Below are 25,227 nucleotides of genomic sequence, written 5' to 3' on the forward strand. Positions count from 1 at the left end.
CTTGCAGATGAGGCTAGTCAAACTTATAGGTCTATAATTCCCAGAGTTTATTGATGGTCCCCATTTGTACAGAGGTATTACTGTTGCTGTCCTCTGTTCTGGCAGAAGATAGCCAGTCTGCAGGCTGTGGTTAAACAGGGCTCAAAGTGGATCTGCTAGGTCATGTTTTAAGTTGTTTAAAAAGAAACCTGGGATGTTGTCCGGTCACATTCATGCTGTATTTTTGGCCTTGGAGAGCGCAGGGTGACCTGCTCTCTTGAGATAATATGCTGAGAAATGGTGGCAAGTATACTTTGGGGGATGACTGATGGGGATGGGAGGTGAAGTTTGCTGCAAATCTGTCAGCTAGCAGGTTGGCTATTTCCTTTGGTTGAGTATGGGTGGTGTCATCCACAACCAGTTCAGTGTATAGCTGGGTATTCCCCTTTAGATTTTAGGTTCATAGGTTCATGGGTAGATACTAGGCTATCTGCCCTAGGGCATTTATAAGCCTAGCCAGAGTGTATTTGGCTTCCGCCTCCCTATTAGATTAGCCTACTGTGCCTCTGTAAAGTAGGTCACAGAAGGCACCCTTTTAAGATTAGTTTACTGTGCCTCTGTCTAGCAGGGACACAGGAGAGATCCCAGGGGTGAATTTGCAATTTCCCATCCACGCGTCCAAATTTCGCTTGAAGAGGGTCAGCGAGGGGCTATGTCTAACATGAATTGGGATTCTATTCCATAGTGAGGGGAGCCTCTGGGAAATAAATCTGTCCCTCCAGCATGTTCTATTTATTTTTGTGCTGAGGTTTAGGCCCCTGGAGCATGTAGCTCTAAGGGACTTGGATTTTTTGAGGTGGAGCACGTCCATTAATTCTGGGTTTGACATGGCTTTGTACGTCAGGCATAGATCGCCTCTGAGTAGGCGGTAAGCAACTGAGTAGAGCTGGAGTTTCTTTAGTCGAGCTGCATAGGACATCTGTTTGTAGTCCATGATCCTCTTGGTGAGGTACTTTTGAGGTCTCTCCAGTTGCTGCAGGTGTCGGATAAGGTACATCCCAAAAGGGGCATTGTATTCAATTATGGGCCTGATGAGTGACGAGTAGAGGGGCACAGTGACCTCTCTTGATCTAGATGCGAACCCTTTCGTGATAAGGTGGGCTATATAGAAGGTCTTTCTAACCACTTTGGCAACGTGATTATCAAAGGAGAGATTACTATTTACGTTGGTCCCCAAATCTCTAATTACTTCTTCCGTACTTAATGGATTACCACCTATGTGGTAATTTGTGGGCACCTTGTTTTTCCCAAAGGGGATGACTATGCACTTTTTAGCATTTAGCTTGAGGCCGTGGCTCTGGCACCAAGCATCCGTCTCTGTGAGACCCTTTTGGAGGATGCTTGTGTCAACTGGAGATTCGATTATGGCCCCCAGTTTGCAGTCATCTGCGAACTTTGTCAGCCATAAACCCCCCGTGTTAGCCTGAACCTCAGAGAAGTATATACCGAACAAGAGAGGTCCCAGAACTGAGCCCTGTGGGATGCCATTTGTAACTGGTTTGGATTCGGACATGGCACCTGCGATTCTGACCATGTGGGTTCTATCTCTGAGCCAGTTTGCAACCCATCTTGTGATATAGGGGTTGATATTTAAGCTGGTAAGCTTATTTATGATGCCCGAGTGGGGTTTTGTGTCAAAGGCTTTTGCGAGGTCCAGGTAGGCTGTGTGGACTACCTTGCCCTCATCTATGGCTTTGGTAACTGTTTCAAAGAAATCAACTAGGTTTAAGAGGCAAGATCTGCCCTTAACAAAGCCTAATTGGGTAGGGTCCAGTGTCTGCAGGCTCCCAATGTCTTTGTTTATGAGTTCCATGATAATACGCTCCATAGCTTTACAGACCAGACTAGTCAGGCTTATGGGGCGATAGTTTCCGGGGTCCGTTGTGGCACCACCTTTGTGGAGTGGGACCACTGTAGCTGTACGCCATTCTTTGGGTACATATCCTGTAGTAAGGCTGTTTGAACAGTGACTTAATGTGAGGCTTCAGTTCTTCTTGGAGCTCATGTAAGACACAGCCTGGGACACCGTCCAGTCCCATAGATGCTGTGTTTTTTGCTTTGGAGAGGGCAGCTTTCACCTGTGCATCTGTGATGTCAGGGAGGTTGCATTCAGTTGGGATAGGCATTTGCTCCTTTGGGGGGGAAGGGGGAGAGAAGTTTGCGCTGAATCTGTCTGCCAGGATGTTGGCTATGTCTGTAGGTTCGGTATATTTTGTACTGTTATGCAACAATTCAGAGCATATCTGGGAGTTTCTGCCCATGTTCCTGACATAACTAAAGAAGGCCTTGTGATTATCTTTAGTGTCTAGGGCAATTTTTCTTTTGAAACTGGCCTTTGATGATTTTATGAGGGATCGAAGTTTCTTGCTAATACTGATCAGAGATGCCTTCCCTTTTTGGGATTTTGCTCTGTCATGTAGTAGCTTCCTCCTTCTGTTGTATAGCTTATTTATGGCCAGGGTCCACCAGACCGGTCTCCTGTTTTTGGAGGAGTGAGTCTTGGTTTTATTTGGGATGGCATGATCCATGCATTCCTGCAGGTGCTCATAGAATGCATTTGTAAAGGATTCTACGGATTGGGCTGTATTATCCTCTGGCCCAGGGGCTTTGAAGGATTTCCACCTCAGTCTTGAGAAGTGCAAAGTTGGCTTTTGAGAAATTCTTTACAGTGATTTCCTTGGCTGGGGGTGGGGACGGAATATGGATGTCCAGCGAAATTTGTTTATGGTCTGATCTTACCAATGAGGGGTTTACCTCTGGTGTGGAACGTAGAGTCCCCATGTTGGTGATGACCAGGTCCAATATGTTGTTCCTTCTTGTGGGAGTGGTGACCAGTTGTTCCATTGCATTAGAGTTTATAAATTCAAGGCGAGGGTGTTTGGGCTTGAGTAGTTTTCACAGTCAATGTTTGGGTAGTTGAAGTCACCCAATAACATAGTGTTTGGAGAGACCTTCATATTCTTCAGTGTTCTCAGGAATGCCAAGTGGGGTTCCTGTAATAGGGAGGGTGTTCTGTAGCAGGCTACAAACTGAAAGGCAGTTTTGCCCGCTGTTAGTTGCACATGGATGGTTTCCGATGCTTCGTGCAGTGCCACTAACCTGGAGGTGTAGGTATCTTTGATGAATATAGATACTCCCCCTCCTTTTGTGCTTCGGTCCGAGTTTTGGGGCCTAAATGCATGGTATGAGTTATAACCTGGTAGTGCTGGGGTGCTCTCAGGAGCCTTGAACCAGGTTTCTGTTACTGCACAGACATCGATTTTCTCCATACTGAGGAGAGTCTCGAGTATGTGCATCTTGAGATTTAGACTTCTGGCATTGAGTAGCATTACCTTTAGTTTTTTTATCTTTGGGTTGTCTATGGAGGTGGGTTTGTCCTTTGAGCGTTGCCTAAAAAAGGCACAATGGGGGTGGCAAGAGCCTTGGACAGTATACGAAAGCCTAAGGGTGACAGGTGCAAGCCATCCCTAGTGAAGCAACGTGGCTTGTCGAGCATGTCATCCCAGGCTGACAGACACTGGATCCCCTTTGAATGACACCAATACGTTAGCCAATTGTTGAAACTGATCATTTTGTCTTTATACTGTGGCATCATTCTTGGTGAGGGCAAGATGCTACTCAAGGTCAGGGTCATACCAGCATGGGCTACATGGTCAGAGAGCTCCTCTATGTCTCTTTTCATGTAGTCCAGGGAAGTACGTCTCAGGTCATTCACACCAGCATGGACAATGACGGAGTCATACTTGTACTTGCTTTGGAGTGACCTGAGTGCTTGCGTTATGTGGCGGATCCTGGCACCCGACAGGCAGCTTACGGTGACCTTCTCCTTGTTCAGTCTTATGAGCGGGACGTCAGTGTGCCGGACAATAGAGTCCCCTATAACAAGTGTATTTGGTGTGTTGTTTGGCCTTAAGGGCTGTGACTGTGAGGCACACTGATTTTGTGAGATATGTGATTTGTGGGTATTGTTGAGGGGTGGCTGTTGCTTGGATATCTGCTTAGGAGGTCTTTGCTGTTTAGGCAGATTTTTATTTAGAGCCTCCGAGTATGTTTTTGTGTGTTTATGTGTTGGGTATGCAGATGCAATAGGTCTGTGTGAGACTGGATTTGTGGTGTGGGTGGTTACCTTTTCCTCCTGACTGACTGTGCCAGTCTTGGGTTGAGAGAGCTCTGCCTCCAGTTTGGCTGTGTAACTGCATCTCTCACATGTATTAGAGTTTGTTGGAAGGAGGAGTGGGTTGTCTATGTACATAAGGCAATTGTAACATTGCCTCAAAATTCCCAGATTCACCAGCTGGACTGGAGAGTAACCTTGAAACTGACCCTTGGACATACCAGATTAGTATAGGGAACTGTTTTTTTACTGATCAGATTAGGGAAGGGAACTGATTTTTCACTTGATCAGGAAGGACCAATCAGGAGTCTAATACTTATGAGAAGTCAAGAAGGGTGTAGTGCTTTAGTTAGTTAGTGTTTCCTTATAAGAGCTGAGCAAGTGCAGGGCTTTAGAAAGAGAATAGAGTGATTACTTTGAGAGTTTGAACAGTTCTAAGGGAAAAAGTGAAGAGCAGACTTTGTGGAGCCTGGAATAGTTTAAACCTGTTTAGGCGGCGCTGCCCGACGCTGCTCAGTGCGCAAAACCGCGCAAAAAGAGAGTTGTAGGGTTTTAAGAGAGAGAGATCAAGGAGTTTAGAATTGACCCAAAATGGCCAATAAAACTAACTTCTAGGTAGTAACCACTCCTCCAGGGACAGGCAGGCTGTACAGTGTTAACCACTCCCACTGGTGAACACAGAGACTTCCCTTTAGCCCAAGCAAGCACTGGCCTTCTAGAAACTTCCAAACAGTTCAGAACAGCATAGTTAAAGAACGCCTTGTGATTATCCTTGGCTAAGGAGGCTATTTTTGCTTCATAGTTAGCTTTGGAGGACTTAACAAGATCTCTAATTTATTTGTTTAGGCTAGAGAGGGATATTTTCCTCTGCTAAGCCAGTTCCCTCTTGCTTTTGGACATTAGTTTATTTCTTTTGTTGTGTAGCCTGTAAGTACTAGAGGTCCATCTGGCTGGCTTGTTTTTCCGGCAAGATCTGCTTTTAATCCAGTCAGGTACAGCTGATTCTGTACAGCTGCTTAAGAGGATATACAGGGAGTTAGTGTACACCTTTGCATAACAGTCTGTGTTATCTGTGTTCGGGGTGGGGGGGGTTGAAGATTCTTATACCATTGCTTAGTACGAGGTAATTTGTCTTGGAAAAATTTTCATGTGTTTTTGAGCTTGATGGGGTATCTGGCATTGTAATTACATTGAAAGAGACTAATTTATGGTCCAATCTTACCGGGGGGGGGGATCACATGGAGGGGTGCAATGCTGTCCCATGTTAGTGAGTACTACGTCTTGGATATTTCAGCCCCACATGGGTGTACTGATTAGCTGTTCCAAAACATTTGCATTGACAAATTCCAAGAACCTCTGAGCCGGCAATGTAGGATATCTTTCAGTATAGCTGTATTGCCACCAGGAGGGATGTAAAGAACAGTAATACATATTTGTTTACAATTGTTTAATTTCCGGAAAGTAATAAGAATAGCTACTGAACTGATTTTTCTTATTGGTTTGTTATAAGGGGGAATGTGGTAGTTGTTGGGAAATATTAAAGCAATATCATCACCTTTCCTCTTTATATGGTATATACAGATGATATGTCTGGAAGGTGACATTTCAGAGTTGTTTATGGTGGGTTTAAGCCAAGTTTCAGTTACAGTGAGAATATCAGGCTTATGTTGGGTAGAACAAATAGAAATGTAATAACATATGACACATACTTGCAGTGTGAGGAAGTTGGTGACTGAGTAAAAGAGGAGAGAATAGTGAGGGGATATTTAGATATACATTCTATTACAGTAACCCTCCAACCCTCAGGTCAAATTGTAACAGAGAGATTTGATGTTGTCATTTTCATTTGTTCCTCAACATGTGGGGTCTCGGATCCGACTCAGCTGCTTACCAAAGCTTAGGCTGCAAAGCTCGAGCTCCTTCCCTACCAGTAATGCATCATTTCCCTTGATTACCTTAGACCTCCTTTGCCACTCTACAGAAGCATTGTGATAGGATCACTCAAACTCCATGAGAGTTTCTGGTGAATTTGGGAAGATAAGTTAGTTCTTTTTTTTTACTTCTGTTTTGCCTTTTCTCTATATATTTAAAAAAATAAGCATTTGCTAGTCCATTCTTGGTGGGACTTTCTTCTCTCTTTCCTTGTCTTCTCTGCTCCTAAAAATGTCTCATAAACCTCTAGTGTTTAAAAAGTGCACTTCCTGTGGGCACAAGATTCCTTTATCTGATGACCACAGGGAGTATGTATATTGTCTCAGCCCTTCCCTTCTGGAGTCATCTTTTTCCACCTGTGAGGAGTTCCACCCTTGTGCTCTGGCCGATCACTGCAATAAATTGATTTTGAAGGACGTTATTCCTTCTTCTGCTCTGGCAGCAACTTCTACTTCAGGGCCTCAAACCCCTGTTAAGAAGCACAAGGAACACAGAAAGTGTTCCCCAGACAAGGCTGCTTCTGCAATTATCAAGCCTCTGAAAAAGGCCCCCAAAGCATTGGACCTGACATCCTCGTATCCAAGTAAGCCTGCTGATTCATCACCTGAGACTCGAGCTCCTACTTCTACCTCCGGACTGACTCCCACTGCCTCTGGATCTCCCTTTTGGGACAGGTTCCCCAAAACATTCTCCATACCGCCGTCCACTTCTTCCTTCAGGTCTTCCCGTAGCCTTTCCAGATATGAGGTGCATAGGTTTATGAGGCAATTTCTTCAGACACAGATCCAGATGGGGGTTTTGCCAGCTCTGTCTCCCACCAGATCAGTGAGTTGACAGTCTCCCTTTAGGCCTGTTGCTCCTTCTCCGATGCGACCTCCTGCTTCTGAGTCCTGGGGTCCAAAGGCCTCAGGAGTCAAGGTATCAGAGCCGGTAGTGATTATCTCTGTGACTCCTACAGCCTCCCTGACTTGCTCAGCTCCAACCGCATCAGAGCAGAGTGGCTCTTGGAGCCAAAGCCTCGACTCTGGTTCTGGGGGGTTGACTTCGACTCTGATATTTTCAGAGCTGTTGCTTCCCCTCAGAGCCTCTGCATTCAACAGCTCAGCACTGATTCCCCCCTTGGAATGGATGGCCGGTGGGGCTCGAATGCTTTCTGCCCTGGCAGCTTCGGCTCCGGGTAGAATGTCTTTGTTGTGGCCTTTGGATCCATCCCTTAACTCCTCAGATATTGTATCTGAGACCTCAGGCCTGCCACCTCCAGCAAAGTCTCCAAGCTGTTCCACCTTTGAAAACCCAGGTGTCTTCCAGTACTTCTCTTGAGCATCACCCCAAGATGGTACCCCGGAAGAGGAGGTATCTGGATTCTCCCCAAGAATCCATCACAGAAGACACCAGGGGAAGGGTTCCTGAGATCTCCACCTGAGGATGTCTCCTTTGGAGACATTTTAGAAATGTTGCGCCAAAAAATTGTTGGTTGGCCCAAAACCCTACCCCAGAGGAAATGTTTTTTCTTGGAGGCTTTTGGGTCTGACCCATCTACATCTTGGGTGCCCCCCCCCTGCTGATGGACTCTTCAACTTAATTTCAGCCAGGGCATGGAGAGAGCTTCATACTTTAGAACCTATTTCCAAACAGGCAGATAGAATTTTTAATGCCCCAGTAGACTGACCACATTGGACCAAAGGAATCCTGGTAGATGTCAGCTGCCACCAAAAAGCAGCTCACTCAGGGTAGCTGCACTGTCCAGCCCCTAACAGGGAATCTAGGGCCATGGACAGGTTTGGCAAGAGAGTTTACACTTCGGCCATTTTCACCTTACAAGCGCTAAAGTACCTTTCTCATTTTGGTAGGCTACAGGGGGATTTAATTAAAAAAACTCTCTAGCTCTGCCTCATAGTCCATGTCTGATGGACAGAAGGATGTTCACCGTGTTACACTGCTGCAGTCATTACACTTGGGTTATCCTGCCGTCAGGTGGTTCCCCAATCAGCCTGAGTTCCAAAGTCTTGGTCTGGAGTAGGTTGCTGTCATCTCCTCCCTGACGTCAGTGCGACAGGGGTATATAAAATGCAGCCGACGCCATTTTCTCCAGTCTTTCTTGCCGCGCAGTGCCCAAAGCAAAAGCAGTTCGCAAGTGCCGGTCGGCCGACACCTGAGATTTTCATTCCGAATCCAGAACCAAAGTCTTCTACAAAGCTAAGTACCCCGTTGGGGAAACTTTTTCTTGCCTCAGACCGATGTCAGTAAAAGTTAATAACTGTATTTCTTGTGGGAAGCAAATACCTCATAAAGATTTCCACTCCTATTGTATCCCATGCCTAGGCCCAGACCACGATGTCACTGGTTGTCGGTTTTGTGCTAGGTTTAACAAGCGCACTATTAAACGTCGGTTTGATTTTGCCCGACATTATTTTGGCAGAAAATTCAATTACACCATGCCAATTATACCATGCCGTTGGAACTTCCAACGACCGGAATACATAAAAAGCGCAAAGACAAGGACCGGCATCCGAGGCCCAAAACTGACGACGAGGCCTCTTCTAGGCCGGTCGCCGATTCTCCAGTTTTCAGCGAGGTGCCTATGCAGCCCCTGACGACCACTTCCACAAAACCACAGACCGCCTCCGACTCCCACGTGGAGCTGGCTGGGCCTTCGGTCGCACAAGGTTTTCAGCCTACCAAAACTAACCTTTCAGAGGGAACCGAAGTAGCTGAGCAATCCATAGCTTCAGAGGGTGTTTTCAGACCTACCCAGTTAACCATTAAACGCTCTGCTAAGTCTAAGCCCCCCTTAAAAACAAAGAAACAGATACAGCATTCTCCAGGACAGGCCTCCATGCCTAAGAAACAAATGCTTAAAATGGCCGAAGACCTAATCACCCTGATCAGGGGGTCCCATCCCCCACCTGATAAAAGGCCCAGACAGGATGCAGACTATGAATCTTCTGACCAGGTGTCTATTTCTTCAGATTCATCCTCAGACCTAGGATATTCTTTACCCCCTTATGAGGATTCTGATGCTGAGGAATCAATTCCATCAGCCTCTCCACCTGAGGACTACTCCTTTGGGGAGACCTTGCATACAATGAGGGAGCATTTCCATTGGGAAGGCCAGGATTACTCAAAATCCAAGAAAAGGCTCAGAGACTTCCTTTTATTACCTCAACACAGACCCCTTGCTATTCCATCAGTGTTAGATATTGTGGATGATGTGTACACTGAATCCAGCTTAAACCCTGACTCCTTACCTCCAGCCCCAGTTAAACCTGATAGATATTACAGAGTCCCAGACTCTCACAAATTTCTGTATAAAAGCCCTGTTGCTGACCCTGAAACTATTTCTCAGGGACCCAAAGGGATTAAGGCCTCATCAGCAAAAAACCCAGTTCCCTCTGATAGAGATTCCAGAGCATTAGACAGATGGGGAAAGAAAGTATATATGTCTGCAACTTTAGCAATGCGAGCCTTAGTTTCACATGCTAAAATATCAGCAATTTTTGATGTCTCAGTTGAAACAAAAGATGCTTCCAGATTCAGATCCTCCTAATTTTAAAGAAATGCAGGATTTATTGCATGCAGCTGAACAAGTGGGAAAACATACTTTGCAATGTGGTTTTGATTCCTTAGAGGCCTCCTGTAGAGCAGCAGTTACAGGCTCAGTCATTAGAAGACATGCTTGGTTAAAAGAACATATGTTACCAGATCATGTTAAGGCAAAATTATTGGATGCACCTTTACAGCGGGATGTGTTGTTTGGAGTTAAGGCAGAGGAGGTATTAAAGAAGATGGAGGATAAGGGAAAATCTATGCAAATGGTAAAGGATTTCTTACAGGTTCAGCCTCCTCGTTTTAGCAGAAATTGGCCAACAAAGAATTGGTCCTTTCCAGTCACAGACAGACCTCAAAGGGGCAGATACAGACGTCCAAGAGATAGAGGTCAAGCAGAAGGTCCTTACAGGCCTCGACAATAGGGTACACCAGGCCAGAAAGAAGGGGAAGACAGGCCCCAACCATATACAAAGCAGCCTGAATGACTTCCCACTACAGCTGCCAACCAGCTCTCTCTTGGCAGCCCCCTTAGGAGGAAAACTGGCACTTTTCTATCACAATTGGCATTACATCACCAAAGACAAATGGGTTCTCAACATTGTATCTCAAGGTTACAGGTTCCACTTTCACACTCTACCAAGGTTAAAAGGAATGCCAAATCTGCCACCAAATCAATGGGCAGAGGCTCAAAAATAAATTACAGCACTCATGGACATGAGAGCTATTCAAAAGGTACCACCACAGGAGCAAGGACAAGGATTTTACTCAAGACTCTTTCTGGTTCCCAGAAAGGACAAAGCCTGGAGACCCATTCTGGATCTTTCTTCTCTAAACACTTACCTGGATGTTCTGAAATTCAAAATGTTGACACTACAGCAGCTTCTTCCCATGCTGGGCAAGAAAGCTTGGCTCATGACTTTGGACCACAAGGATGCATACCTGCATGTCCCTATTGGACAAAACTGCAGAAGATACCTCAGATTCATAGCTGGTTCAATGCACTATCAATTCTCTGCACTGCCCTTTGGCTTATCTACTGCGCCCAGGGTATTCACAAAGTGCCTGGCACCAGTAATTGCATTTTGCAGACAAAAAGGAATTCAAATTTATCCGTACCTGGACGACTGCCTGATTCAAGCAGAGAGCAAGGACATTCTTCTAAAGCATCTGGCATTCGTAAAAAAGTTATTAAGTTGCCTGGGGTACATAGTAAACGAAAAGAAATCAAAACTAGTGCCCTCACAAGAGATAATATTCCTGGGTGCCAGCTTGAACACAACGGCCCAGATCGCTTATCTTACGCCAGACAAGCAAGGACAACTGACTCAATACTTTCATTTGATGGCAACAAAGACCCAACTCCCTGCAAGAAAAATTCTGCAGGCCATGGGCTACATGGCATCTTGCATACTACTAATTCCATATGCCAGACTGCATATAAGGAAACTACAATGGTACCTAAAGAGTGTATGGTCTCAACACTGTCAAAGTTTGGAAACAGTTATACCACTAATTCCTTGCCTTCAACAGGAGTTTCGATGGTGGGCTCAAGCTTGTCACCTCAACAAGGGACAGCCTTTTACTCAACCCACAGCCAGGCAAACACTGACAACAGATGCATCGGATTATGCCTGGGGAGCACACATGGCAGGAAAATGTATTCAGGGAGAGTGGCCCGCAGAGCAAAGGCATCTTCACATCAATCAAAAAGAGATGCTAGCTGTACAAAATGCACTTATAACTTTCAAGGACCTGCTGCATCCAGGACAACTACTATTAAAGACAGACAACACCACAGTTATGTGGTGCATAAACAAGCAAGGGAGCACACACTCCTACCCCCTTTGCAGACAAGCCGTGACCTTGTGGAACACAGCTCTAGACTACCAAGTTCATCTGCAAGCACAATTCCTGCCAGGAGAGAAAAACACACTGGCAGACGACCCAAGCAGAAACATCATGGATCCCCACGAATGGGAATTGAATCCACAAATATTCAGAATGATAACACAAAAATGGTGGAGCCCGGACATAGATCTGTTTGCATCCCCAATGAACTGCCAGCTACAGAAATTCTGCACAAGGAGTTACCATCCACAATCATGGAAAGTGGATGCCCTCTCATTCAGCTGGAAAAACCTGCAAGTATACGTTTTCCCACCTTTACCTCTCCTTCCAAAGGTACTCATAAAAGCCAGGCAAGAAGAGCCAAAGATGATCCTGATTGCACCAGACTGGCCACGCCAGCACTGGTACCCAATCTTAAAGAACTTAGCACAAGAACCACCCTGGATTTTGCCTCAAATCCCACATTTGCTGACACAGCATAACAATCAGATACTTCACAGCCAGCTAAAGACCTTAAACCTAGCTGCATGGAAAATTCCTTAGTCAAGCAAGCAATGCCTCTCTCCAAAGCTGTTATGGATGTCATTCTGGAGGCCAGAAGGCCTAGCACCAGGAAAGCCTATTCAGATAAATGGAAGAGATTCTGTGTCTGGAACCAGGTGCACAGCCTTGACCCTCTTGTCCCAAACATTCCTCAGATACTTCAATGTTTAACTGAGATGCTGGACAAGGGCCTCTCCTTCTCATCCATCAAGATCCACGCCTATGCCATTTCTGCTCATTACAACACAGATCCACCAATGTTCTCTAATCCTTTGCTCAAACAGTACCTCAGAGGGGCTAAAAACATAAGACCGCCCCGTGGAGCACCTACTCCAACTTGGGACCTCAACTTTGTTTTGGAAAAATTAACTTTACCTCCTTTTGAGCCAGCTAACACAGCATAATTAAAATATACCTCTTGGAAAACTGCTCTGCTACTGGCAATCACATCAGCACGAAGAGTTTCAGAATTACAGGCACTAATGACAGTGGAACCTTTCCTCATTTTCCACCAGGACAGGGTGTCTTTAAGAACTAACCCTACTTTTATGCCAAAGGTGGTATCAAGTGTGGCTCTAAACCAAACTATTCACTTGCCAACTTTTTATCCAAAACCACAGAACAAAGGGGAGAGCCTATTACATTCTTTGGACATTCACAGTCAGTTACGCTTCTACTTGGACAAAACCAAAGCTTTCAGAAAATCTGAGCAATTATTGGTAGCATATGCTGCAGGAGCACAGGGAAAAGCCATTTCAAAACAGACTATTTCAAAATGGATAGGACATTGCATACGTTTCTGCTATACACACCATGGGAAACCTGTACCTTGCAGCATTAGATCTCACTACACCAGGGCAACAGCCACTTCAACTGCCTACCTCAGAGGAGTACCTACCAAGGATATTTTTAAAGCAGCAACATGGAGTTCTGTGCACACCTTCACCAAGCATTACCATTTACCTTTATACTCCAAATCCAGAGCTGGCTTCGCCACTGCTGTGCTGCAGGGTCTTATAGCCACCCCTAATGCCTTATAGAACCAGCCACCCTACCTCAGCTTTGGGATTCCACCCAAGTGTAATGACTGCAGCAGTGTAACACGATGAACATAGTTCAGTTTTGTACCTACCATAAATGTAGATGTTCGAGTGTAAACACTGCTGCAGTCCAGTTTACCCTCCCTCCTTCCCCTCTTACTTTCTGGTACGTACCTAGGTCTTCTACCCTTTACTACCTATGGGGAGTATTTGCTGGTAACTGAAAATTGTTGTTTGCTTTTCTTTTGTATACTTTACTAGCAATTTGAATTGCCTACCTATTTGGGGGCACCTGACATCTGGGGCAAGAAAAACTGAAGAAAATGGCGTCGGCTGCATCTTATATACCCCTGTCACACCGACGTCAGGGAGGAGGCGACAGCAACCGACGCCGGACCAAGACTTTGGAACTCAGGCCAACTGGGGAACCGCCTGACGGCAGGATAACCCAAGTATAATGACTGCAGCAGTGTTTACACTCGAACATCTACATTTATGATAGGTACAAAACTACTTTTTTTCCTCCAGAATGGCCACTCTACATTCACTCTCCACCTCATCCATGAGGTTAATTTCCCACATTGCATAGGGCACTTCTAGGGCAACTGGTTCAGGCATTGCCACTGAGCGTCATGCCTGGATGCAGCTGTGTGATTTCGTTGAACCTTTCAAGGCATCATTCATTAGTGCACCCTTTGGATCATTGTTGTTTAGGTCCACTGTCAGAGACACACTCTCCCATAAACAGAAAGATGGAAAGACCTTGTCTGCCATCAGAATCCGGTTTTGTACTCCACAAAGATCCTTCTCCAGGAATCAGAGTGGTGGTAAAAAATTGTGGTTCAGGAAGTCTCAAGGTCTTTTTCAGGAATCCCAGGGAAAATTTTTCACCAGAGGCAGAAGGGGAAACAATAATAATGGTAGAGGGGGTCTGCAAAATCATGGGCCTCTCTGAAGGCAGTTGGGGGAGGGGTTGCTTATCCTTGCACCCAGAAGTCTGGAAAGACATCAGAAATGATCAGTGGGTGCACAGAGTCATGTCCAGAAGGTGTTCCATTCCTTTTTTAAAAAATCGCAAACCAAACATATCCCTCCCCTGTGGTCCACCCATTTAAAGGGAATCAGCAGCTTTCAAGATTGCAATGCTACTAGACAAGAGAGTCATCCAGAAGGTCTCCCAGTATCAGACCGGATCAGGGATTTACTCAAGATTCTTTTTAGTATCAGAAAACACAGGGGACCTGAGGCCAATATTGGATCCGACATCCCTGAACAAGTCAGTAAAAAAAAAAAAAAAGAAAATTCAGGATGTTGACAGTCTAGTCCATTCTACCTGGATGTGGTTGATATATCTGATGGACTTGTACTATCATATCAAAATGAACAGATGCTCCAGAAGGTATCTCCACTTCAGGCTGGGAGTCAATCACTTCATATTCTGAGCCCTCCCTTTTGGTCTCATCACAGCTCCCAGGGTGTTCAGCAAGCCCATGGCGGTGGTTGAAGCTCACTTGAGATGGCAGGGATTCCATGTGTTTCCTTACCTGAACGATTGGCTCCTCACCGCTCCAACGAGGCATCTACTCACCCAAACCAGGGATTATGTGCTACTCCTAGCCCCTACCTTATGCATAACCGTCAACATGCACAAATTGCAATTTACCCCAGTCCAAGTAATAGACTTCATAGGAGCGTGTCTGGACACATCCAAAACTCTGGCCTTCCTCCCTTTTGACAGAATCTCCACTTTAAGACTACATGTCAGACAGATCCTGTAAATGCCGAATCCGCCAGTGAAATTAGTTCTCAGAACATTGGGGTCTATAGCAGCCATGATTATCCTATTACCTACAGCAATACTACATACAAGAATTCTGCATTGGACATTAACAGTCCAGTGATTCTTACACCAGCTTCCTGTAAACTATCTGATCAAACTTTCAAGAGTGTGCAAAGACTCTCATCTGTGGTGGCTTCATTCTTCAGACATCAAGCTGGGACATCCCTTTACCCCCCCTCCAAATGCCACACTGACCATGGGTGCCTCACAGATAGGGTGGGGGGGATTTTCTGAGATGGACGGTCCAAGGCACGTAGGTGTCACAGGAGACCAATTTACATAACATCCTAGAAAAGAGAGCGGTCCTTCTAGCATTGTAATCTCGCATTGTAAGCTCGCACAGCTTTCTGCCTGTTGAGACTGTTGCGATACAAACAGACAATATATTGGTTGTGTGGTACCTCAACAAGCAAGGAGGAAGAACCAGGTCTTACCCCGTCTGTCGAGAAGTGATGAGAGTGTGACACTGGGTGATCACTACCAGCTGCTTTCTAATTGCAGTGCACATTCTGGGGGTTTGCAACATTTTAACAGACAGTCTGAGCAGAGTCTTGCTGATGCCTCACCAGTGGTCTCTAAAACAACCAGTGGCAAACATGTTCTTTCACAAATGGGGTCAACCCTGCTGCGATCTCTTTGCATCACCTCACAACAACAAATGCAACAGGTCTTTTGCCCTTATCCCTCCTCAGAGACAGTCCCCAAGAGATGCTGTAGTCCATGCTTGGCCCTCTGGTCTACTTTATGTATTCCCACCTCTACCTCTAATTCCAAGGTTTCTTCAGAGAGCACACAGGTAAAAGAGCAGGGTAATCCTCATTACTCCTTTCTGGCCTCGACAAGTCTGATTCACCTTCCTTTGGTCTCGTCTCATCTGCCCTCCGTGGACATTGGAACCAGTTCCAGATCTGCTGTCCCACCCTTTGGGGCAGACTCACCCAGATCTCCTAGGCCTGAAACTAGCCACATGGTTTCTCTAAGTCTGATGATGGCTAGATGTTTCAGGCTTTCTTCCACAGTCCAGAAGATTTTGATTTCATCCCACAAACCATCCAGTAGGAAAGTTTATAAAAGCAAATGGAAGAGCTTCTCCATATTGGCTCAACAAAAGCAGTTGGATCACTTTACTGCTCCTATTCTTGCGGTTTTAGACTTCCTTGCTGATGTCTTTCAGAGTGGGGCAAGTTATTCCACTGTAAAAGTGCAATTGGCAGCCATTTCAAATTATCACTTTGGGGAAATTTTTTCATTGCTGACTTCTTCAAAGTTGTGCAAAGATTTTCTTAGAGGTACCTTTCTGATTCACGCTCCTGTTAAGGATCCCACTCCTCCTTGGGATTTGACTGTGGTTCTTCAAGAACTAGTCTATCCACCTTTTGGCCAAAGATGATTTGAAATTCCTGTCTTGGAAAACTGCCTTCTTGGTGGCCATTACTTATGCTATAAGGGTTTGAGTTACAAGCCCTCTCTTCCAAATTTCCTTATTTGATTTTCCATAAGGACAGAGTCACTTTTCCAAACATCCTTATTTGATTTTCCATAAGGACAGAGTCACTTTATGTACCAACCCTTCCTTTCTACCTAAAGTTACTACAAAGAACAATATTAACCAGTCCATCAACCTACCAGTCTTCTTTCACAATTTTCAAAACAAGGGAGAGTATATCCTTCATCTATTAGGTGTTCATAGACAACTAAGTTTCTACCTGGACAGGACAAAATCATTCAGGAAGTCTGATCAATTCTTTGTATCCTTTGCCAGTATCAGAAAGGGAAATCCGATTTCTAAGACCACGTTAGCCAAATGGTTAAGAGATTGCATCTCCTTTGTGTATGCATCTAAGCTTTGCCCATGCAAGTAAAAGCTCATTCTACCAGATCGATGTCAACTTCTCAAGCTTTCTGGTCTAGAGTTTCGATTGATGATATTTGTGCAGCAGCTTTGTGGTCAAACTCTCATACCTTTGTGTCATACTGCAAGCTAGATATTACTTCCAGAAGTAGAGCAACCTTTAGTTCTGCAGTGATCTGGAATATTCTTCCGTGAGGGCCAACCGAGATTATTGTAGCTGGGGACTCTGTTCCACGGGTTGAGGAATGAATGAAAATGGCAACATCAGATAAAGAAGTTATGTACTCACCATAACGTTTGATCTGTGTTGTCCATTTTCATTCATCCTCAACCTTCCCACCCTCCTTCTCCCTGCCCATGACTGTGAAAGACCTGGTGGTTATCCTTTGAGGAACCATTGTTCCTGAGTGAGCATTATGGATAGAGGAGGAGTTTGAGCTTTGGAGCCTAAGCTTTGGTAAGTGGCTGAGTTGGATCCGAGACCCACAGGATGAGGAAAAATGAAAATGGACAACATAGATGGAACGTTATGGTGAATACATAACTTATTTTTCTCAGTTTATAGCCAATACAAAGCAGTTGCAAAGAAGTACAATATAGAACAGGTTTTCTTTTATTTCTTGAATGCAGAAACCTGTCAGCCAGGAAGACTAAGTAGCTAGTGTATCTAGTATAATCTGTTGGTCAAGAGAAAGGACAGTGGCCAACGTAGTACGTGGCCCTTAGAATGTAAGGGCAGCTTTCTTGGGAGGGGGGGGTGTTAAAAACTAATTTCCAACATAGGCAGGCACATATTTGACTAGATGAAGTTAATACCCAGCAAGGTTCTTCAAGTTAAATTAGCTTACAAAGATAAAATTCTCTGTGAAAATGTTTGAGAGGTGGCCATTGTGGCAGACCTTGTGCAGTATCTGGGTCAGATGTAGTAACCACAGGCTCTGCAGTTTGAGGAAGTCACTGACTAATGCTTTTTCATGGCCAGGCTTGGAGCATGCACTCTGTGCCCTTTCATTTAACAAATTCTGCTGCGGAGCAGCAGTATAGTTGCTTATTTGTATTTAATTAAATTAATACAGTCTGTTCTCCTACTTTATGTGAGTCAGCAAAAAATCTCAAGTTTTCTCAGCATGGTTTGTCTTCTAACTCCCTTGCTTTTTGCAACCACTCCTCTTGAGAAGCATCATAATTAGCCAGCTTTTTCTATATTCCAGCCTCTGATTTTTGCTGTTTTATCTGTTCATATGAATAGCTATAACTTCTATTTTTACAGCTTTTTGTTATTTGAGTTGATGTATTCGTACAGTACTTCATTACTTTTAATCACTTCTGAGTACATTTGCATTATTATTTTCCCTCTATATTACTGAAAGCCATCTCTTGTACTTAAAGCTGAAGGTTAAAATGACTTTTGCTGAAGAGTTACAGGACTGTTCTTGACAGTGTTTTCTCTTCACTGTTTCTGGTTGATTTTCTTTCAGGTTTTTCAAATGTCTTCTTTGTTGGCACCTAGGTAGTGTATTTACTATCCAGTAACTGAATTTTACCCTAGCTGACAATTTTACTGGCCCCTTTTTCTCAGTTTCTTTTTTTTTCACACTGGGAGAGTTGAAATTAAGCTGTTGATTAGTGTGCAGCCATCTTAGAAGTCCTCCAATCAACTTCTTTTAAATAAATTCTAGTTTATAATCATGTGACCATTGACACCAGTGAACTTAAAGAGCACTTTCTAAAAGTGAAAGACTAAAAAGTTACGAACATAAATTTATATGTAATATGTACAAGAAAAAAAATACATATTCATCTTTGCTTCAGTTGTCATTATGTTTTGTTTACTTTTTTTCCTGTTAGTAACAGTGGATTCAAGTGTTTTTAAGGAAGAAAAATTAGTCTGTATTTTTATTCACAGATTCACTTTATTAAAAGTGAATATGTTACTTTCTTCAATAAATCAATACCATTTGCAAAAACAAAGAAACAAAATAAATATTGATACCACACAAGAAAAGAAAATTCACAGCAACCACAAGACAAAGGCCAGTAATCACTGCAAAAAACAGGTTCAATTTATTATAAAAACACAATATCAAAATCTCTCTACCTCCTCGGCTAAACAGCCTTTCAAGAGTACATAGTTCCATCAACAAACACTCAGTTTTTATAGGACAGCTTATTATATAATAATTCAATTAATTATATAATTATCCAATTACATTAAATTAAAAATCTCCAATTACATTCACAGTTCAAACCCTTGGGAACCAAGGTATTATATTTTAAAATGAAATTGACTCTTTATAAAGCAATTTATTATTTAAATTAGCATTGTCATATTATACATTAAATCTTTTTTTCTAAAACAGTCGCTTGCAGCCCATCCACTTTACCATCATGATATATTTTAAAATTCATTGCCACTGGGCTTTCTATTTTACCTCTCTTTATATCCCTGACATGTTCTAACAGCTGTGTTCTAACTACTCTTTTACTTTCCTCAATGCAAAACTTTCCACACAGACATTTCAGTGCATAAACAATTCCTTGTGTTTCACAACTGAAACTGTTCTGTTCTACATATTTTCTACCGTTAATTTTATAAAAACGTTTAACTACATACCTACAACTACATTTACCACAGGTAACAGTCCCTGTGCCCCTACTATTCCTAGCTACATTTTCTACTAGTAAGACAAATTTCCAATGTACTAGCATATCCTTCCACTTTTATATGAAACCCTTAAGTTTTTGTCTAGCACATGAGCAAAATCCCTATGTTCAATTGGGAAACCCCTGCAAACATTCACCAGTTCTATTAATTTTGCAGTAAAAAGACTATAGGTATTTACAAAAACATATGCTTTCTATTTTTATTTTCTTGTACAAGACCACTACTCAAAAAATTATGCTTTGACCATTCCCCAAATTCCCTTTTAAGTTCATTAACACTCTGAAGTAAATTTTCCTTCTATTAGTCTCCTACTGAACAACACTGATAGTATTCTGAAGGTCTTCAGCAAACTCTTTATCATCACTACAGAAGAAATGAATCCTAAGAAACTCTTTGTAGGGAAAATTTTTCAATATATTTAGAGGGGGTGGCAACTCTGCCCATGCAGGTATTGGTTTCCCTCTTCAAACTTTCTGTAAATTCGTGTTTGTGCTGCATCTCCCTTACTCCCATCTACTACAGTATCCAAAAAGGGTTTCCTCTTCCCTATTTTTTAATCTATCAAACTTTAGTCCAGACCTGTTTGTATTTAAAATATGTATAAACTGTTCAATAAATTCCTGGTCTCCCTTTCAAATAAGTATCAGATCATCAATGTATTTGTAATAACTAAATACATGCTGCTTAAAAAAATGTTAGTATATACATATTCCTCTTCTAACAAACCCATACGTAGATTAGCATACATGAGGCAAAAGGTGACCCCATGGGTGTTCCCTGTGTCTGTTTATATAATTGTCCATTAAACTCAAAAAAATTATTCATTAAACAAAAATGAACTAACTCAGTAATGTATTGTGATACTGGGCTATCTCCTAAATGATTCAATGCTTCTATTCCAAAATTATTCTGAATATTAGTGTATAAACCCACAAAATCCATTGTAATAAAATACATTTCATGTTCACATTTTATATTCGCTATTTTGCCTAAAAATCAAAACATCCTGAATATATGATAGCAATTTCACTACTTTAGATATTAGTTACTTATGCAAAAACTGTCCTATTCTATGTGAGAAATAAATACAAGCTGATATTATGGGGCTGTCAGGAGGGTCAGCCATATTTTTTATGTATTTTGGGAAGACAGTAAAAATAAGCTATTGTACATTCATCACAGTTAAACTTTTTTTCTATATCATTCCTTGAAAAATAGCCCAATCTATAACATTTATTTAATAAATCTCTAAAATTAATTGTTGCATTTCTGTATTCATCAGCATCCACTATTTTATATACCTCCTCATTATTTAAATGTTTGTAGCACATTTTCAATTATTGGGTGAAGTGCATAACCACTAATTTATTAACTTTGTCTGCTGGTTTAAAAACTAATTCCCCCTGCTGACTCAGATTCTGTAATACACTCCACTCACTTTTAGTTAAATTATATTGTATATCACAGTTACACTTTTGAAAATCATAAAAAAATGTTTTTCCACATTATAGTTCAACATCACATAGAACTGTTGTATGCCTTCATGGGAAAATGGAGGCATAAACCTACTTTTACTTACCACATCTTTGGTATCTAATTGGCAATGTGCATTTACTTCACAATTAGAACTACAAGAATAAAAACTAGCATAGCTAATGTTCATTTCATCAGGAGTCATTTTCAAAGTTTAAACCTTTTTCTTCATTATGCATCTGACTTACAAAAATACTTGAAGTGCAGTTTTCTTACTAATTTAAAAATGTCACATTTGAGAATATGTAATCTTGGAAAAATGTGGGTACAAACTTCAGACCACAGTTTAATACTGACAATTCTACATCTGATAAACAGTGTCAAGACAAATTAATTGCATAATTTGAAACAGTCATGTTTCCAACATTAACAGTTTGAGATATTACTTAGGTACCATTTACCTGTTTTGGAATTCTGATAAAAATGTCCTTTTTTAAAAGTCCTTGTGGTCTATTCATTATTCCCTCTGTACTGTTTGCGATTAAACTCTCCTTGTCTATTCCCATTCCAAAATTTTTTTTGTAAGTTGTTTGGATCTTGCGCTGGTAGTAGAGAAGGAAAATGCATCTCCTCATCATTCTCCTACTCTGTGGTGGTCGCCATGCTATCTGCTGGCACAAATGACACACCATGTTGAAGAGTGATTACTGGCCTTTGTCTTGTGGTTGCTGTAAATAAAATAAATATATCTAAAAGTGCTCACATTTTTTGTGACATTTCTTTAAATGTCTGAAGATGTGGCATTGTTCTCTATCTCTAACACAATTTTAATGTTGCTACCATTTTCCTAAACAGTTATCAGTCTCAGAAATAGTCAAGTATCCTAGAAACACTCTCCAGTTCTTATGAACAATTTCCTTCATTGATTAGTCGTCCACATTATATAGAACAGCAAAAATATTGTGCTGACTTATTTTTTCTTTATGCATCTCATTATCTGTGGATGAAAGTTGATAAGATACAAAAAGAAAAATCTGTTGTATCCCTCGAAGTCTCAGAAAACCCAGTATGCAACTTATACTGGGTCAAAAACAAACCAAGAAAAAACTTCTCAGTGTGGAGGGTGTGATGTTTACTTCCTAAATTATGTTAAGCACCTAGTACATTAATAAAAATCAAACTGTAAAATATGTGCTACAAAATAATAAAATAGAAAATAGTATGTAGTCCACAGTTGATTTAGAAATGGTAGGTAGTCCACAGTTGAGTTAAAAACAGAATATGTCAATTAGCTCAACTGGTTAAATTTGATAAGCGATACATGTGTGAGTGAGTGGTAAATTGTGCAATGTGCTACTCTTACAATGATTTCTGTATTGGCAAAACTATTTGTAAGTTATGGCAGCATATAAGAGTAAACATTTGTATGTTGTTGAGGTTAAAAATGAGAACAGTGTTGTGTACAACCACTATTATCTATTCAGAGTTTAAACACTTTGCATTACAGGGTCATTGGTAGTTATCAGGCATGCAGTCCAGAAGACCATTAAGGAGGCTAGCCCAAAACCCTGTTTTCCCCAAGCACTTTTTGGTTAAGTGACTTGCTTAAAAGTCATGTATAGGTTCACAGGTTATTACTAGGCTAATAACCAGTAGGGCCCTTACAAGTCTAGCTGCATACCCCAAACCATTTGGGTCCCAAGTGTCATGGGTGTCTTTATGGGGGTGGGAGCATATTAGTAGTGAGGTAACTAAGGATTTTTTTTGGTGGGGGGGGGGTGTTAGGATAATACTTTTCTTATTGACGGCCATTGTCCACAAGGGATATGGGTCCAGACTGGGGGTCAATTTACAATTTCCCATCCACTTGTCAAGGTTTTTTTAAATAGTTCATAGTAGTGCTGTGGTAGCATTGTCGCCTCACAGCAAGACGTTGTCGCGTTCGATTCTCAGCTAGAGCGTCTTCTGTGTGGAGGCATGCATGAATGGGCGTGCCTTCGTTGAAGATTGTGCATCAGGGCTGGTAACTCGGCACATAAAAATCCACTACCAAACATTAGCGGACTGGAGTTCCGCTGTGGCAACCCCTAACCGGGATAAGCCGAAAGACACAACAACAACAACAAGTGTCAGGGATGAACTCTGTTTTACATGGATGGGGAGCCTATTCCATTGAGCTGGGATCCTTTGGAACACTGCTATTTTTCCAGCACATTCTGTTTATGTCACAAGCAAAGTTCAGATCCCTAGATCTAGTTTTTCTGGTGCTTTTTGTTTTGCACATGTGCAACATAACCATCAGGGCTGGATCTGAGGATGCCCTGTAAGCCATACAAAGGTCCCCTGTCATCAGCCTGTAGGAGACTGAATACAGAGACAGAGCCTTTAGGTGATCAGTGTAGGACAGAGTATTCATGCCATGAATTCTCCTGGTGAGAAACTTATGTGGACATTCCAACTGTTGCAAGTGTCTGGTTAGGTATGTGCTAAAGGAGGCACTGTATTTAGTGATAGGTCTGATAAGCCTGTAGAGTGGTACTATAACATCCTTGGACCCAGATGCTATGCCCTTGCCTGTAAACTGAGCACCATAGAATGATTTTCTTACTATCTTAGCGATGTGTTGTTCAAAGGGCAGATTGCTGTCTGCATTTTCCTAGATCACTTACTATTGGGTTGACTCAGGGGTGGTTTATTGATTGAGTAATTAACTTGGATTGGCAGTTTCTCAAAAGGCATTATAAGGCATTTTTTGACATTGAGTTTTAGGCCTTGGCTTTGGCACCAGTCATGTGTGTGTGGTAAACCCTCTTGCAAGATGTTGGTGTCTTGGGGGGAGTTTGTAATATCTTCCAATTTACAGTCATCTGCGAACTTGGTGAGCCTTGACTTCCATGAAGTCTATGCCAAACAGGAGCGGGCCCAGCATGGAGCCCTGGGGTACTGTGCTGGTGACCAGTCTTATGGTGGAGCTGGTTTCACTGATTTTTACTTCTTAAGTTCTGTCTGTGAGCCAGTCAGCAATCCACCGAGTTATTTCAGGATTTCTGCCTGGCTCAGAGTGCTTGTCAACAATGCCTGAGTCTGGTAGTGTATTGAATGCCTTGGTTACGTCAAGATACAAAGTATGCACTCTTTTACCCTCATCCATTGCCTTTGGGACCCCCCTCCCCACTAAAAGAAGTCTACCAGGTTAAGTAGGCATGATCTTCCCTTGACAAAGTCTAACTTTGATGGGCCCAGTGTCTGTAGATTGCCAGTGTCCTTGTTTGTCATTTCCATGGCTTTGCATATTATACTTGTTAGACTGATGGGTCTGTAGTTCCCTGGGTTAGTTGGTGGTCTGCCATTGTAGAGGAGAATGAATGTTGTGGTCATCTATTCACTTGGAACATAGCCTGTTTCAAAGGCAAATAAAAGCTGAGGGAATTCAACCCTGTACTTCATGAGGTAGCTCATTAACAGCTCATAACATTAATCCTGTGTGATAATTCCCTGGACATCCTTAATTAAACAGATGTTTTTAGAACTGAGTATATTATCAAATCAACTTGTTTTAAATGTATGCAAATTTAGAATCACATGCCCCAAAACACCAAGGAAATTAAAGCCCAGTCTCTAAAAGTGAAGCACTAAAAAAGTGTGCAGGTATAACTGTAAACATAATACGTACAACAACCTTTATAGAAGTTATCTTTGCTTCAATTGTTGTCATTTCAACAAACGTTTTAGATTTGTATGCCCATAGTCAGCTCCACTAGAGTACACTTTATGAAGTTGTATTTACTTCTTTTTCCTGTTAATAGTATTAATACTAGTAGATTCAAGTATTTTAAAAAAAGAAGAAATCATTCAGTGTTTACGACTTTTATACACAGGTTCACTTGATTAAATGAGCACTTAGACTTTATTAACCCTGATTATAAGGGAAAGGGATACAGTTGATGATCTTGAGGTGGAGAATTTGAGATTGTAAATATTCTGGCTAAATGTGGGTCATCTCTCATTTGTCTGGCTTTAATGGACATTTAAGTATAAAAAAATGTTGAAAGAGTGACAGCTGAAGTAGAGGGGAACATTTTTTAGTTGTATAAATTTTGTTCTACATCTTATGTATACATGTAAGTTGTATAAATTTTGTTGTACATGTTATGTATGTGTTTATGTATGCATAACTGTTTAGCATTTCACATTTAGAGGGCACCGTTTGATTTTGTTGTTGCTGCTTTTAGCCATGGGACTTTAAATGTATGTGTACTTAAAACATGTTGATTTTATAATATACTCGGTTGCTGCAGCTGGATTTTTCTCAGCCTGCAGCTGTCTCACCTA

General features: G+C 42.2%; 1 protein-coding gene across 2 annotated transcripts in view; it reads left to right on the forward strand.

The window, feature by feature from the left end:
• Positions 1-25,227, forward strand: part of LOC122791676 (cat eye syndrome critical region protein 2 homolog) — an 874,492-nt gene that overhangs the window by 581,986 nt on the left and 267,279 nt on the right. The window lies entirely within an intron of this gene.

The sequence above is a fragment of the Protopterus annectens genome, chromosome 17.part0 (genome assembly GCF_019279795.1).
Source record: "Protopterus annectens isolate FY-2018-M chromosome 17.part0, PAN1.0, whole genome shotgun sequence".
Classification (NCBI taxonomy): Eukaryota; Metazoa; Chordata; order Ceratodontiformes; family Protopteridae; genus Protopterus; species Protopterus annectens.